We start from the raw sequence: 16,215 nt of genomic DNA, 5'->3' as shown, positions 1-16,215 counted from the left end.
CGTCCGCTTTGGCCGGATTTTGTCCCTTTGGATAGGGCGATGGGGTCGTGTCCGGGCGTGTCTCTGGGATGCGGTGGCCGTGCGCCCAGCGCGCGGCCGCATCGTTTGGCCCCATCTTGTCCGCCTCCATATTTAAAAAAGAACAACGTTTCAAACATCTTCCTTTCATGGAATGTTTTGTGGACTCTCGTCCAAAAAACAAGGCCCTTTTGTTGCGCGCTGGTCGGATCTTGGCTAATCTTCATCCAACATTGGCAAATCAACTTGTCCTCATCTTGTGTATATGAACCCGTGCGAATGCTCTTCCTCCTCTTTTGTGCTTCCGCTCTTTGGGTGAGCTCATCGATGAACAATGGCTCGCCACCAATATCAATGTCATTGCTTTCTTCTTCATCACCATCACCTTCGCAATAGATATCATCGTCTTCATGCCACGAGTCACCATGGTCGTAGTCAGCACGGTCGTCGGCCTCTTCATCGGCAATGTACTGGGCGCGGCCATCCTGACTTTGGGTCTCGTCGGGGTCGTAGGCACGGCCCTGCCCACCCTCGAAGATCACATCCTCCATGAACTGGTTGTAGAAGGGGTCGTCGACCGGTGGCGTTGTTGTTGGCATTCCGTCGAACAAGACGCGGGGGGGGGGGGGCGGCATGGTGCCCGTAAACGGTGGTCGTGCATGCTTTCTTTGCATCTCCACGGACGGCGGCCGGCCGCCGTTGCCGGACCCATGCGTGACATTGAGGTCGATGACGGCCGAGGGGTGCGGGGTGGACGGCGCGATCACGCCAACGTCCGGCGACCCCGAGAAACGGGTCTAGGCGTCGTGCCTTGGCGGGGGAAAGCCGGGCGACATAGGTGTGGTCCGTGACGTCGGCGACTGGCAGTGCGGAGGCCGGGCGACCGACGAGCTTGTGCTCGCCGGGCAAAATCCATGGATATGAACCATCCCATAGACGTGATAGATTGTATTTTCCATCAGATGAAGAGTGATCTAACCATGTGCTTTAATGGATTACACAGTGTTGGCACATTTGAAGGCAAGCAAGCATGGTCGGAGACACCCCCCCCCCTTCCCCTGTTCAAAAATAGAAAATATATGACATCCTGGTGATTCTTGAAAGCCGTACTATAAACAAATGGTACACTTTGGAGAAATAGGTGGGAATCAACTCACATTTCACCCACAAAATCACCTAATGCCAAGAGAGAGCACCCCTTAAATCATTATTTCTACATTTCTCTGGTGTCCGCTGAAAGCTCCAGACTATAGAGTTGCAACTCTTTGTTAACCTAGGAGAGAACCTGAAATATCTGGGGTTGGAACCTTCATGTTGTTTCTAAAACAACCTCCAGGAACAATATAGGCTTGCAACCCCTGTGTGTTGCAGCTCTCTGTTTTCCCGAGAGGCTACCCGAATACTGCCATGAGCCGGTTAGAACCTTTGGGGAACACATGACAACTCCATAATAGTTGGATTTTTTTTGGGGGGGGGGGGGGGGGGGGGTGTCTATATAAGCCTCCCTTCTTACCCATGAGGAATGGGACGACTCCATTCTTTTTCCTCCATTGATTTCAATAGATCTTGGTCTACACTTTCCCCAAGCAAAAAAGATTGAACCCCCTTGAATCCGTCATGGATCTTATAACTCTTGGAGTTGTGGGTGCTCCTAGATGGTTGGAGTCCTTTCAAAAGCTTCCAGCTATGGTGTGGTCCGGAGAAGTTTGTACAGTTTTGTTTGTCACCTCAACACGAACTACAAGTGAATTGGATCCCTTCCTTTGTTGGGAGGCTCAAGGAGGATAGGTTGAGCCTCAACGACATTTGAGAAGCTTCGGTGTACACACCCCTCCAACAAAGATTAGCACTCCTCCAAGAGTGTGAACTTCGACATACATACTTGTCTCCAACTTATAGTTATTAAATTCCCAGTTCCTTTACTTTGTGCATGTGATTGCTATCTGGGTAGTGTGACATTTAGGTCGTTCCCACCATAGTGCATAGCTAGATAACTTACTTATCTACACTATCCCTTACGTTGTTGAGAAAAGCTAAAACTTATAGTCTCCTATCACCCCACACCTCTTGTTGACCTCTTCAATCTTTTCACCTTGGGCAACTATAGAGCCTCCCATGTCCTTTAAACAATATAAGTAAACAACCATGTCCAATTAGGCAGAGTACGAAAAGATTAAATACAATCACCCTCCTCAGGCTCCAATGGGAGGTTGGATTTTATAAATATTGACTTGCATCTGTTGACTCGTACTAACCCCAAATTGAGGGATTTGAAAGCCTAACTTATATATTCAATAGGGAAGCTACTTTTGATCCTGTTGTAACTTCCTACATTTTGATGGAAACTGGCCTTAGAGGGACTTCTTTGAAACAATCCAAAATTGGACCGATATGTTAGACAACATGACACACATTGTACAAGGACTTCAAATAGATAAATTTATATATCCAATTTTGTTGAGTTTTGTACACACACAAAGAGAAAACAGGAATATGTGTACATCCTGCAATAAATATAATTATTCCCATAAAATGATAAATTGCAATAAAAATACATCATTATGCTTTGGAATTAATGATATTTTTGGATGTATCAATTTTGTCAATCTACGTCCTTAGTTTAGATGTTGTGATCTTCTTAATTATGAATTCCAAAAAATCTTGAGCAGAGAATGATAGGAATACATAGGTACTTATCCAAAATAGATTCTTACTTGGGTATATACTAATGATGTTTTAGTTTTTTATAATAAGAAAAATATGATGAGGTCAAAATAAAAACAATAAACCTAAAGGACATTAAAAAAATGGATGGATTCGTGGATCTCTTGGTGGATCCATTTTTGCGCCCCGAAACGCAAGAGGCTTCTAGACACTGAGAAGTTTCTATTAAGTGGGTGACTTATGGTTATCAATTCGTGGAAGCATATGTTGTAGTAATTCCTTCCAAAGTGAAAGGACATCTTAGTCCCTACGCGGGTTTTGGTAATTTAGCCCCATTGTAAGTGAAGCAAAGGTGGTCTGACACCCCCATGACAAAAAGAACAAAAGAAATGGTGTTTATGCAATTATGCTTAGTTTTGTGCATTATTTGAGTCAATGGAAACATCCCACTATACATATGGATTGAACGTGGAACAAGTGGGGATTCTTGCCTAAAAATGAATCCTATGAGGCAGTTGTGCCAAAGCCAAAATTCATATGCACTTGAATGTGCATGTTGCCTGAAGTTTTGGCCCGAAACATCTAGACTTGATCCGGTTAGGCACTCATGGATAGCTCAAAGTATTTCCAGGGATCCATTTTATCCCGGAGACTCTGGGTTTGCTCAAAATCTGGAAAGTAGCATATTTGAAGTGAGCATATATAAATCCCTCTTCTTATCCAAGTGAGTAGTGACCAGATCTGAAGTATGTACCGTAGTTGACCATCTTCAGCTTGCATCCTCCCTCTATAGCCGACCAAAATTTCCTTTTCTTGAGATGAAAAGAAATTGAAGATTTAGATTTGTGGTTCCACCAACAAAGCTTTGACTAACCCCATGTTTATGTGCTTCATATTGCTCCTGGCTTTGTGGGTAACCCTGGCGAGTTTGGTGTCACTCAGAGGCCTCCTAAGTGTGATTTTGTACTCCCGGAGAGTTTTTGATGGTTTGGAGGTCATGTAAAAACCTCCCACTAGTGAAGAAAGTAAGGGCGCTTGTTAACCGAGGCTCTTAGAGAAGAAGGGCAAGGCATTTGGTGTCGCCGAGGGCATTCGTTGGCCTCCACCTCCCTAGCGGATATTAAACACCCCCAAGGGTATGAACTTCAAGATAAACCTTCGTCTTTGCGCTTGTGGTTATCTCTATTCCATGTATTTACTTTCATTCGTATTGTATTGTGTTGAGTTGTTTATCTTGTTGCTAGCTTAGTTTGATTTTTGAGAATCTAAGATACCTCAATCTTAAAAGCAACTAAGAAATGGTTAAATTTTGTAGTCCCCTATTCACTCACCCCCTATAGTCGACTGAAGGAAATATGCCCTAGAGGCAATAATAAAGCTGTTATTTATATTTCCTTATATCATGATAAATGTTTATTATTCATGCTAGAATTGTATTAACCGGAAACTTAGTACATGCGTGAATACATAGACAAACAGAGTGTCCCTAGTATGCCTCTACTTGACTAGCTCATTAATCAAAGATGGTTAAGTTTTCTAGCCATAGACATGTGTTGCCATTTGATCAACGGGATCACACCATTAGAGAATGATGTGATGGACAAGACCCATTCGTTAGCTTAGCACTATGATCGTTTAGTTTATTGCTATTGCTTTCTTCATGACTTATACATGTTCCTCTGACTATGAGATTATGCAACTCCCGAATACCGGAGGAACACCTTGTGTGATATCAAACGTCACAACGTAACTGGGTGATTATAAAGATGCTCTACAGGTGTCTCCGAAGGTGTTTGTTGAGTTGGCATATATCGAGATTAGGATTTGTCTCTCCGTGTATCGGAGATGTATCTCTGGGCCCTCTCGGTAATGCACATCACTATAAGCCTTGCAAGCATTGTGACTAATGAGTTAGTTGCGGGATGATGCATTACGGAACGAGTAAAGAGACTTGTCGGTAACGATATTGAACTAGGTATGGTGTGAAGGAAATATGCCCTAGAGGCAATAATAAAGTATTATTTATTTCCTTATATCATGATAAATGTCTATTATTCATGCTAGAATTGTATTAACCGGAAACATAATACATGTGTGAATACATAGACAAACAGAGTGTCACTAGTATGCCTCTACTTGACTAGCTCGTTAATCAAAGATGGTTATGTTTCCTAGCCATAGACATGAGTTGTCATTTGATTAACGGGATCACCTCATTAGGAGAATGACGTGATTGACTTGACCCATTCCGTTAGCTTAGCACTCGATCGTTTAGTATGTTGCTATTGCTTTCTTCATGACTTATACATGTTCCTATGACTATGAGATTATGCAACTCCCGTTTACCGGAGGAACACTTTGTGTGCTACCAAACGTCACAACGTAACTGGGTGATTATAAAGGTGCTCTACAGGTGTCTCCAAAGGTACTTGTTGGGTTGGCGTATTTCGAGATTAGGATTTGTCACTCCGATTGTCGGAGAGGTATCTCTGGGCCCACTCGGTAATGCACATCACTATAAGCCTTGCAAGCATTGTGACTAATGAGTTAGTTGCGGGATGATGTATTACGGAACGAGTAAAGAGACTTGCCGGTAACGAGATTGAACTAGGTATCGAGATACCGACGATCGAATCTCGGGCAAGTAACATACCGATGACAAAGGGAACAACGTATGTTGTTATGCGGTCTGACCGATAAAGATCTTCGTAGAATATGTAGGAATCAATATGAGCATCCAGGTTCCGCTATTGGTTATTGACCGGAGAGGTGTCTCGGTCATGTCTACATAGTTCTCGAACCCGTAGGGTCCGCACGCTTAAAGTTACGATGACAGTTATATTATGAGTTTATATGTTTTGATGTACCGAAGGTTGTTCGGAGTCCCGGATGTGATCACGGACATGACGAGGAGTCTCGAAATGGTCGAGACATAAAGATTGATATATTGGACGACTATATTCGGACACCGGAAGTGTTCCGGAGAAGTTTCGGATAAAACCGGAGTGCCGGAGGGGTTACCGGAACCCCCCGGGGAAGTATTGGGCCTTAGTGGGCCTGAGGGGAGAGAGAGGGCAGCAGCCCAGGAGGTGGCGCGCCCCCTCCCATGAGGAGTCCGAATTGGACTAGGGGAGGGGGGCGCGGCCCCTCTTTCCCTCTCCCTCTCTTTCCTTCCCCCTTCTCTCTTCCTAGTTGGACTAGGAAAGGGGAGTCCTACTCCTACTAGGAGGAGGACTCCCCCCCTTCCTTGGCGCGCCCCAAGGGCCGGCCGGCCTCCCCCTTGCTCCTTTATATACGGGGGCAGGGGGCACCTCTGGACACACAATTGATATACGATATTTTAGCCGTGTGCGGTGCCCCCTCCACCATATTACACCTCGATAATATCGTTGCGGAGCTTAGGCGAAGCCCTGCGTCGGTAGAACATCATCATCGTCACCACGCCATCGTGCTGACGAAACTCTCCCTCAACACTCGGCTGGATCGGAGTTCGAGGGACGTCATCGAGCTGAACGTGTGCTGAACTCGGAGGTGCCGTGCGTTCGGTACTTGATCGGTCGGATCGTGAAGACGTACGACTACATCAACTGCGTTGTGATAACGCTTCCGCTTTCGGTCTACGAGGGTACGTGGACAACACTCTCCCCTCTCGTTGCTATGCATCACCATGATCTTGCGTGTGCGTAGGAAATTTTTTGAAATTACTACGTTCCCCAACAGTGGCATCCGAGCCAGGTTTTATGCGTTGATGCTATGCACGAGTAGAACACAAGTGAGTTGTGGGCGATATAAGTCATACTGCTTACCAGCATGTCATACTTTGGTTCGGCGGTATTGTGAGATGGAGCGGCCCGGACCGACATTACGCGTACGCTTACGCGAGACTGGTTTCACCGTTGCGAGCACTCGTTGCTTAAAGGTGACTGGCGGGTGTCTGTCTCTCTCACTTTAGTTGAACCGAGTGTGGCTACGCCCGGTCCTTGCGAAGGTTAAAACAGCACCAACTTGACAAACTATCGTTGTGGTTTTGATGCGTAGGTAAGAACGGTTCTTGCTAAGCCCGTAGCAGCCACGTAAAACTTGCAACAACAAAGTAGAGGACGTCTAACTTGTTTTTGCAGGGCATGTTGTGATGTGATATGGTCAAGACATGATGCTATATTTTATTGTATGAGATGATCATGTTTTGTAACCGAGTTATCGGCAACTGGCAGGAGCCATATGGTTGTCGCTTTATTGTATGCAATGCAATCGCCATGTAATTGTTTTACTTTATCACTAAGCGGTAGCGATAGTCGTAAAAGCAATAAGTTGGCGAGACGACAACGATACTACGATGGAGATCAAGGTGTCGCGCCGGTGACGATGGTGATCATGATGGTGCTTCGGAGATGGAGATCACAAGCACAAGATGATGATGGCCATATCATATCACTTATATTGATTGCATGTGATGTTAATCTTTTATGCATCTTATCTTGCTTTGATTGACGGTAGCATTATAAGATGATCTCTCACTAAAATTTCAAGATAAAAGTGTTCTCCCTGAGTATGCACCGTTGCGAAAGTTCTTCGTGCTGAGACACCACGTGATGATCGGGTGTGATAGGCTCTACGTTCAAATACAACGGGTGCAAAACAGTTGCACACGCGGAATACTCAGGTTAAACTTGACGAGCCTAGCATATGCAGATATGGCCTCGGAACACGGAGACCGAAAGGTCGAGCGTGAATCATATAGTAGATATGATCAACATAGTGATGTTCACCATTGAAACTACTCCATCTCACGTGATGATCGGACATGGTTTAGTTGATTTGGATCACGTAATCACTTAGATGATTAGAGGGATGTCTATCTAAGTGGGAGTTCTTAAGTAATATGATTAATTGAACTTGAATTTATCATGAACTTAATACCTGATAGTATCTTGCTTGTCTATGTTAATTGTAGATAAATGGCCCGTGCTGTTGTTCCGTTGAATTTTAATGCGTTCCTTGAGAAAGCAAAGTTGAAAGATGATGGTAGCAATTACACGGACTGGGTCCGTAACTTGAGGATTATCCTCATTGCTGCACAGAAGAATTATGTCCTGGAAGCGCCGCTAGGTGCCAGGCCTCCTGCAAGAGCAACACCAGAAGTTATGAACGTCTGGCAGAGCAAAGCTGATGACTACTCGATAGTTCAGTGTGCCATGCTTTACGGCTTAGAACCGGGTCTTCAACGACGTTTTGAACGTCATGGAGCATATGAGATGTTCCAGGAGTTGAAGTTAATATTTCAAGCAAATGCCCGGATTGAGAGATATGAAGTCTCCAATAAGTTCTACAGCTGCAAGATGGAAGAGAATAGTTATGTCAGTGAGCATATACTCAAAATGTCTGGGTATAATAATCACTTGATTCAACTGGGAGTTAATCTTCCGGATGATAGCGTCATTGACAGAATTCTTCAATCACTGCCACCAAGCTACAAGAGCTTCGTGATGAACTATAACATGCAAGGGATGAATAAGACAATTCCCGAGCTCTTCGCAATGCTAAAGGCAGCGGAGGTAGAAATCAAAAAGGAGCATCAAGTGTTGATGGTCAGTAAAACCACTAGTTTCAAGAAAAAGGGCAAAGGGAAGAAGAAGGGGAACTTCAAGAAGAACAGCAAGCAAGTTGCTGTTCAGGAGAAGAAACCCAAGTCTGGACCTAAGCCTGAAACTGAGTGCTTCTACTGCAAGCAGACTGGTCACTGGAAGCGGAACTGCCCCAAGTATTTGGCGGATAAGAAGGATGGCAAGGTTAACAAAGGTATATGTGATATACATGTTATTGATGTGTACCTTACTAATGCTCGCAGTAGCACCTGGGTATTTGATACTGGTTCTGTTGCTAATATTTGCAACTCGAAACAGGGGCTACGGATTAAGCGAAGATTGGCTAAGGACGAGGTGACGATGCGCGTGGGAAATGGTTCCAAAGTCGATGTGATCGCGGTCGGCACGCTACCTCTACATCTACCTTCGGGATTAGTATTAGACCTAAATAATTGTTATTTGGTGCCAGCGCTGAGCATGAACATTATATCTGGATCTTGTTTAATGCGAGACGGTTATTCATTTAAATCAGAGAATAATGGTTGTTCTATTTATATGAATAATATCTTTTATGGTCATGCACCCTTGAAGAGTGGTCTATTTTTAATGAATCTCGATAGTAGTGACACACATATTCATAATGTCGAAGCCAAAAGATGCAGAGTTGATAATGACAGTGCAACTTATTTGTGGCACTGCCGTTTAGGTCATATCGGTGTAAAGCGCATGAAGAAACTCCATACTGATGGACTTTTGGAATCACTTGATTATGAATCACTTGGTACTTGCGAACCGTGCCTCATGGGCAAGATGACAAAAACACCGTTCTCCGGAACTATGGAGAGAGCAACAGATTTATTGGAAATCATACATACAGATGTATGTGGTCCGATGAATATTGAGGCTCGTGGCGGATATCGTTATTTTCTCACCTTCACAGATGATTTGAGCAGATATGGGTATATCTACTTAATGAAACATAAGTCTGAAACATTTGAAAAGTTCAAAGAATTTCAGAGTGAAGTTGAAAATCATCGTAACAAGAAAATAAAATTTCTACGATCTGATCGTGGAGGAGAATATTTGAGTTACGAGTTTGGCCTACATTTGAAACAATGCGGAATAGTTTCGCAACTCACGCCACCCGGAACACCACAGCGTAATGGTGTGTCCGAACGTCGTAATCGTACTTTACTAGATATGGTGCGATCTATGATGTCTCTTACTGATTTACCGCTATCGTTTTGGGGTTATGCTTTAGAGACGGCTGCATTCACTCTAAATAGGGCACCATCAAAATCCGTTGAAACGACACCTTATGAACTATGGTTTGGCAAGAAACCAAAGTTGTCGTATCTTAAAGTTTGGGGTTGCGATGCTTATGTGAAGAAACTTCAACCTGATAAGCTCGAACCTAAATCGGAGAAATGTGTCTTCATAGGATACCCAAAGGAGACTGTTGGGTACACCTTCTATCACAGATCCGAAGGCAAGATATTCGTTGCTAAGAATGGATCCTTTCTAGAGAAGGAGTTTCTCTCGAAAGAAGTGAGTGGGAGGAAAGTAGAACTTGATGAGGTAACTGTACCTGCTCCCTTATTGGAAAGTAGATCATCACAGAAACCAGTTTCTGCGACACCTACACCAATTAGTGGGGAAGTTAATGATAATGATCATGAAACTTCAGATCAAGTTATTACTGAACCTCGTAGGTCAACCAGATTAAGATCCGCACCAGAGTGGTACGGTAATCCTGTTCTGGAGGTTATGTTACTAGACCATGACGAACCTACGAACTATGAAGAAGCGATGGTGAGCCCAGATTCCGCAAAATGGCTTGAGGCCATGAAATCCGAGATGGGATCCATGTATGAGAACAAAGTATGGACTTTGGTTGACTTGCCCGATGGTCGGCAAGCCATTGAAAATAAATGGATCTTCAAGAAGAAGACTGACGCTGACGGTAATGTTACTGTCTATAAAGCTCGACTTGTTGCGAAAGGTTTTCGACAAGTTCAAGGGATTGACTACGATGAGACCTTCTCACCCGTAGCGATGCTTAAGTCTGTCCGAATCATGTTAGCAATTGCCGCATTTTATGATTATGAAATTTGGCAAATGGATGTCAAAACTGCATTCCTGAATGGATTTCTGGAAGAAGAGTTGTATATGATGCAACCGGAAGGTTTTGTCGATCCAAAGGGAGCTAACAAAGTGTGCAAGCTCCAGCGATCCATTTATGGACTGGTGCAAGCCTCTCGGAGTTGGAATAAACGCTTTGATAGTGTGATCAAAGCATTTGGTTTTATACAGACTTTTGGAGAAGCCTGTATTTACAAGAAAGTGAGTGGGAGCTCAGTAGCATTTCTGATATTATATGTGGATGACATATTGCTGATTGGAAATGATATAGAATTTCTGGATAGCATAAAGGGATACTTGAATAAGAGTTTTTCAATGAAAGACCTCGGTGAAGCTGCATATATATTAGGCATTAAGATCTATAGAGATAGATCAAGACGCTTAATTGGACTTTCACAAAGCACATACCTTGATAAAGTTTTGAAGAAGTTCAAAATGGATCAAGCAAAGAAAGGGTTCTTGCCTGTACTACAAGGTGTGAGATTGAGTAAGACTCAATGCCCGACCACTGCAGAAGATAGAGAGAAGATGAAAGATGTTCCCTATGCTTCAGCCATAGGCTCTATCATGTATGCAATGCTGTGTACCAGACCTGATGTGTGCCTTGCTATAAGTTTAGCAGGGAGGTACCAAAGTAATCCAGGAGTGGATCACTGGACAGCGGTCAAAAACATCCTGAAATACCTGAAAAGGACTAAGGATATGTTTCTCGTTTATGGAGGTGACAAAGAGCTCATCGTAAGTGGTTACGTTGATGCAAGCTTTGACACTGATCCGGACGATTCTAAATCACAAACCGGATACGTATTTACATTGAACGGTGGAGCTGTCAGTTGGTGCAGTTCTAAGCAAAGTGTCGTGGCGGGATCTACGTGTGAAGCGGAGTACATAGCTGCTTCGGAAGCAGCAAATGAAGGAGTCTGGATGAAAGAGTTCATATCCGATCTAGGTGTCATACCTAGTGCATCGGGACCAATGAAAATCTTTTGTGACAATACTGGTGCAATTGCCTTAGCAAAGGAATCCAGATTTCACAAGAGAACCAAGCACATCAAAAGACGCTTCAATTCCATCCGGGATTTAGTCCAGGTGGGAGACATAGAAATTTGCAAGATACATACGGATCTGAATGTTGCAGACCCGTTGACTAAGCCTCTTCCACGAGCAAAACATGATCAGCACCAAGACTCCATGGGTGTAAGAATCATTACTGTGTAATCTAGATTATTGACTCTAGTGCAAGTGGGAGACTGAAGGAAATATGCCCTAGAGGCAATAATAAAGTATTATTTATTTCCTTATATCATGATAAATGTTTATTATTCATGCTAGAATTGTATTAACCGGAAACATAATACATGTGTGAATACATAGACAAACAGAGTGTCACTAGTATGCCTCTACTTGACTAGCTCGTTAATCAAAGATGGTTATGTTTCCTAGCCATAGACATGAGTTGTCATTTGATTAACGGGATCACCTCATTAGGAGAATGACGTGATTGACTTGACCCATTCCGTTAGCTTAGCACTCGATCGTTTAGTATGTTGCTATTGCTTTCTTCATGACTTATACATGTTCCTATGACTATGAGATTATGCAACTCCCGTTTACCGGAGGAACACTTTGTGTGCTACCAAACGTCACAACGTAACTGGGTGATTATAAAGGTGCTCTACAGGTGTCTCCAAAGGTACTTGTTGGGTTGGCGTATTTCGAGATTAGGATTTGTCACTCCGATTGTCGGAGAGGTATCTCTGGGCCCACTCGGTAATGCACATCACTATAAGCCTTGCAAGCATTGTGACTAATGAGTTAGTTGCGGGATGATGTATTACGGAACGAGTAAAGAGACTTGCCGGTAACGAGATTGAACTAGGTATCGAGATACCGACGATCGAATCTCGGGCAAGTAACAGACCGATGACAAAGGGAACAACGTATGTTGTTATGCGGTCTGACCGATAAAGATCTTCATAGAATATGTAGGAACCAATATGAGCATCCAGGTTCCACTATTGGTTATTGACCGGAGAGGTGTCTCGGTCATGTCTACATAGTTCTCGAACCCGTAGGGTCCGCACGCTTAAAGTTACGATGACAGTTATATTATGAGTTTATATGTTTTGATGTACCGAAGGTTGTTCGGAGTCCCGGATGTGATCATGGACATGACGAGGAGTCTCAAAATGGTCGAGACATAAAGATTGATATATTGGACGACTATATTCGGACACCGGAAGTGTTCCGGAGAAGTTTTGGATAAAACCGGAGTGCCGGAGGGGTTACCGGAACCCCCCGGGGAAGTATTGGGCCTTAGTGGGCCTGAGGGGAGAGAGAGGGCAGCAGCCTAGGAGGTGGCGCGCCCCCTCCCATGAGGAGTCCGAATTGGACTAGGGGAGGGGGGCGCGGCCCCTCTTTCCCTCTCCCTCTCCCTCTCTTTCCTTCCCCCTTCTCTCTTCCTAGTTGGACTAGGAAAGGGGAGTCCTACTCCTACTAGGAGGAGGACACCCCCCCTCGTTGTCGCGCCCCAAGGGCCGGCCGGCCTCCCCCCTTTCTCCTTTATATACGGGGGCAGGGGGGCACCTCAGGACACACAATTGATATACGATATTTTAGCCGTGTGCGGTGCCCCCCTCCACCATATTACACCTCGATAATATCGTTGTGGAGCTTAGGCGAAGCCCTGCGTCGGTAGAACATCATCATCGTCACCACGCCGTCGTGCTGACGAAACTCTCCCTCAACACTCGGCTGGATCGGAGTTCGAGGGACATCATCGAGCTGAACGTGTGCTGAACTCGGAGGTGCCGTGCGTTCGGTACTTGATCGGTCGGATCGTGAAGACGTACGACTACATCAACCACATTGTGATAACGCTTCCGCTTTCGGTCTACGAGGGTACGTGGACAACACTCTCCCCTCTCGTTGCTATGCATCACCATGATCTTGCGTGTGCGTAGGATTTTTTTTGAAATTACTACATTCCCCAACATGGTGATACCGACGATCGAATCTCGGGCAAGTAACATATCGATAACAAAGGGAACAACGTACGTTGTTATGCGGTTTGACCGATAAAGATCTGCGTAGAATATGTAGGAGCCAATATGAGCATCCATGTTCCGCTATTGGTTATTGAACAGAGATGAGTCTCGGTCATGTCTACATAGTTCTCAAACCCGTTGGGTCTGCACGCTTAACGTTCGATGACGATTTGTATTATGAGTTATGTGATTTGATGATCGAAGTTTGTTAGGAGTTCCGGATGAGATCACGGACATGACGAGGAGTCTCGAAATGGTTGAGACGTAAATATCGATATATTGGAAGGCTATATTCGGACATCGGAAAGGTTCCGAGTGATTCGGGTATTTTTGGGAGTACCGAAGAGTTACGGGATTCACCGGGAGAAGTAATGGGCCTTATTGGGCTTTAGTGGAGAGAGGGGAGAAGGGCCAAGAGGTGGCGCGCGCCTCCCCCCTGCCCAAACCGAATTGGAAAAGGGGTGGGGGCGCGGCCCCCCTTTCCTTCTCCCTCTCCCTCTCTTTCCTTCTCTCCTACTCCGAATAGGAAAGAGGAGGGGAATCCTACTTGGACTGGGGAGTCCTAGTAGGATTCCCCACACCTGGCGTGCCCCCCTTGGGCCGGCCACCTCTTCCCTCCCCTCCTTTATATACGTGGCCAGGGGGCACCCCAAAGACACACAAGTTGATTGTTTAGCCATGTGCGGTGCCCCCCTCCACAGATTTCCACCTCGGTCATATTGTTGTAGTGCTTAGGCGAAGCCCTGCGTCGGTAACTTCATCAACACCGTCGCCATGCCGTCGTGCTGACGGAACTCTCCCTCGGCCTCAACTGGATCAAGAGTACGAGGGATGTCATCAAGCTGAACGTGTGCTGAACACGGAGGTGCCGTACGTTCGGTGCTAGGATCGGTCGAATCGTGAAGACGTACGACTACATCAACCGCATTGATATAACGCTTCCGCTTTCGGTCTACGAGGGTACGTGGACACACTCTCCCCGCTCGTTGCTATGCATCTCCTAGATAGATCTTGTGTGATCGTAGAATTTTTTTGAAATATTGCGTTCCCCAACAGTGGCATCCCAGCCAGGTCTATCTGTAGATGTTATATGCACGAGTAGAACACAAAGAGTTATGGGCGATAATAGTCATACTGCTTACCAGCATGTCATACTTTGGTTCGGCGGTATTGTTGGATGAAGCGGCCCAGACCGACATTACGCGTACGCTTACGCGAGACTAGTTCTACTGACGTGCTTTGCACACAGGTGGCTGGCGGGTGTCAGTTTCTCCAACTTTAGTTGAATCGAGTGTGACTACGCCCGGTCCTTGTTGAAGGTTAAAACAACACACTTGACGAAAAATCGTTGTGGTTTTTGATGCGTAGGTAAGAACGGTTCTTGCTAAACCCGTAGCAGCCAGTAAAATTTGCAACAACAAGTAGAGGACGTCTAACTTGTTTTTGCAGGGTATGCTGTGATGTGATATGGTCAAGACATGATGATATATAAATTGTTGTATGAGATGATCATGTTTTGTAACAGTTATCGGCAACTGGCAGGAGCCTTATGGTTGTCGCTTTATTGTATGCAATGCAATCGCCATGTAATTGCTTTACTTTATCACTAAGCGGTAGTGATAGTCGTGATAGCAATAATTGGCGAGACGACAACGATGCTTCGATGGAGATCAAGGTGTCAAGCCAGTGACGATGGTGATCATGACGGTGCTTTAGAGATGGAGATCAAAGGCACAAGATGATGATGGCCATATCATATCACTTATTTTGATTGCATGTGATGTTTATCCTTTATGCATCTTATTTTGCTTAGTTCGGCGATAGCATTGCAAGATGATCTCTCACTAAATTTCAAGGTATAAGTGTTCTCCCTGAGTATGCACCGTTGCGACAGTTCGTCGTGCCGAGACACCACGTGATGATCGGGTGTGATAAGCTCTATGTTCACATACAACGGGTGCAAGCCATTTTTGCACACGCGGAATACTCGAGTTAAACTTGACGAGCCTAGCATATGCAGATATAGCCTCGGAACACTGGAGACCGAAAGGACGAGCGTGAATCATATAGTAGATATGATCAACATAGTGATGTTCACCATTGAAAACTACTCCATCTCACATGATGATCGGACATGGTTTAGTTGATTTGGATCACGTGATCATTTAGATGACTCGAGGGATGTCTATCTAAGTGGGAGTTCTTAAGTAATATGATTAATTGAACTTTAATTTATCATGAACTTAGTCCTGATAGTATTTGCATAACTATGTTGTAGATCAATAGCTCACGATGTAGCTCCCCATTTATTTTTGATATGTTCCTAGAGAAAAATAAGTTGAAATATGATAGTAGCAATGATGCGGACTTGGTCCGTGATGTGAGGATTATCCTCATTGCTGCACAGAAGAATTATATCCTTGATGCACCGTGATACGTCTCCAACGTATCTATAATTTTTTATTGTTCCATGCTATTATATTATCTGTTTTGGATGTTTAATGGGCTTTATTATACACTTTTATATTATTTTTGGGACTAACCTACTAACCCAAGGCCCACTGCAAATTGCTGTTTTTTTGCCTATTTCAGTGTTTCGCAGAAAAGGAATATCAAACGGAGTCCAAATGGAATGAAACCTTCGGGAGAGTTATTTTTGGAACAAACGTGATCCAGAGGACTTGGAGTGGACGTCAAGAAATGAACAAGGAGGCCACGAGGCAGGGAGGCGCGCCCCCCACCCTCGTGGGCCCCTCGTG

This window comes from Triticum aestivum, chromosome 1D, assembly GCF_018294505.1.
Source record: "Triticum aestivum cultivar Chinese Spring chromosome 1D, IWGSC CS RefSeq v2.1, whole genome shotgun sequence".
NCBI classification, from domain to species: domain Eukaryota; kingdom Viridiplantae; phylum Streptophyta; class Magnoliopsida; order Poales; family Poaceae; genus Triticum; species Triticum aestivum.
Note: the sequence above shows the minus strand (reverse complement) of the source record.